The sequence below is a fragment of the Anoplophora glabripennis genome, unplaced genomic scaffold (assembly GCF_000390285.2).
Source record: "Anoplophora glabripennis isolate ALB-LARVAE unplaced genomic scaffold, Agla_2.0 scaffold4869, whole genome shotgun sequence".
Classification (NCBI taxonomy): domain Eukaryota; kingdom Metazoa; phylum Arthropoda; class Insecta; order Coleoptera; family Cerambycidae; genus Anoplophora; species Anoplophora glabripennis.
In genome coordinates this window covers 1-1930 of record NW_019421013.1, presented here as the reverse complement: position 1 = coordinate 1930, position 1930 = coordinate 1, and the positions used below count along the sequence as shown (strand labels likewise).

Here is a 1930-nt window from a genome sequence, read left to right as displayed (position 1 = left end):
CTATTTAAAAAAATTATCGATGACGTCATATCTCGAACAACGATGACGTCACAAATATGTCAAAAAGTGCCTTTTTTAAAAACAAAATCGACGTGCCAGGGGATTTTTTCGAAAACTTCTCAATTTAAAAAATAATGAATTTATTCGTTACTTTTGGAAAGCACTGTATATGATTATAATAAAATTTAAAAAAGGTAATGCATTCGTGCAGAAGAAATTGAACAATAAATAAGCCAAATTTAACAAACACTTAAAATAATAAAAATTATAATGAATTTAAAAAATACGAAAGTTGAAAGTCTCATGAGTCAAAAAAATTTAACTATTGTTTAAAATAAATAAATTTTCGATAATGGATAAAAATAAACCAATTTGGATCAAGGTGCTTTAATACAATTTTCTTTTCTTAAAAAGTTACAACCTTCGAAACATGTTTTTGTTTCTTTATTTATTTATCTTTTTTTTTTCAATTAAATTTGTTGCAGAGAAATTTTTGGATTAGTCGAAGACGATCATAAACTTATTTTGTCACCTAAACCATAGAGGTGGCTAAGAACACGCGAAATCGTCTTTAACTTTTTGTAATCCTTTTTCATTAGTAGAAATTTTGAGAAGAAAAAAATGTTTTGCGAAACATGGCTTTACTTTGTGCTGGCGCTTACAATTACGGACAACTCAATTTTTTTAAACATTCCAGTTTAATTAAATGATTCGTTTCAAATTTATAGCTAAATTAAATATTTCTGTTTACGACTTAGATTAATTTATCTCTATTCAAATATCAATCTCTAGACATTGCTTTATGGAAGCACATTCAAAGACGTAAAATAATTCATATAACAATTCCATTTTCTAAAAAGTCTACGTTTTAGATAACAAATAATCCATATCCAGTTTTGGTTAGGTACCAGAAAATGCTTCGTATATCACATGTCCTTAAGAAATATCTTTAAAAGTGTGGAGATTATCTTAAAAAATATAAAAAATTGTTTTGAAGCTCCGTAACTTTTTTAGGAAGCAAGATTGCACTAAGGCAACTTAAAGTATGCCTCATTCACTGTCAGCAACTCGAATCTATTTTAGAAATATTTTAAGTTTATATTGCTCGATTTATTCGTGTTTGTAACAAAATTGTTATAAGTCCTCGGTAGTATAGTGGTAAGTATCCCCGCCTGTCACGCGGGAGACCGGGGTTCGATTCCCCGCCGGGGAGGACTTTTTTTTAAATCAACGATATCGTCAAATTTAACTACGTTATATTCTATTGTTGTAATTATTTGTTTTACTTTATTCCATTTGAAATAGTCAAATCAATAATTATCATTTCCCGAAAAATTTTCTATTTCTGATGTGCTGCTAGCACACGGACATATTTCCTATAGTTTATCTCAGAATACGACACAAAGAGGAATTTATCAGGAGGCGCCGTGGCTTAGTTGGTTAAAGCGCCTGTCTAGTAAACAGGAGATCGCGAGTTCGAATCTCGCCGGGGCCTGTGTCAACTTTTTTTAAATCGATCTTGTGTATCACATTTATTTTCATGTTTGTCAGTAACAGACTTGATCGAAACTGTGTTTTTCTCCATATACAGGGTGTCCCGAAATTGATGGGACACAGAGCAAGTGTAGATTCCTTACATCAAAATAATGCGATTAAGTCAAACTTACCTTGGTCCATTACAAAAGTTACAGGGCGTTAGATTGTGTATTAATGTAAACGGGGGTCATATTGAGAATTTAATGTAGCCACATGAATGTAATTAAATTATTATTAAAAATAATCTTTAGTTTTTTACGTAAGTAACTAGAAACTTTTATTTTATTTTATTTTATTGCGTCCAATAGAAAAACAAGAAATAAATCGAAAACGGTTAAATTTATCGACATAAAACAAGTATCCCTTATTTGTGAAAAATAGATAGGAGAACAAT

General features: G+C 30.1%; 2 non-coding genes across 2 annotated transcripts; both read left to right on the top strand.

Annotated features, from left to right (window-relative positions):
* Window positions 1-1141: 1141 nt before the first annotated feature.
* Window positions 1142-1213, top strand: Trnad-guc. The gene has a single exon. It is a non-coding gene; the product is annotated as a tRNA-Asp (tRNA).
* Window positions 1214-1421: 208 nt separating this feature from the next.
* On the top strand, window positions 1422-1495 carry Trnat-agu. Its single transcript has one exon. It is a non-coding gene; the product is annotated as a tRNA-Thr (tRNA).
* Window positions 1496-1930: the final 435 nt, after the last annotated feature.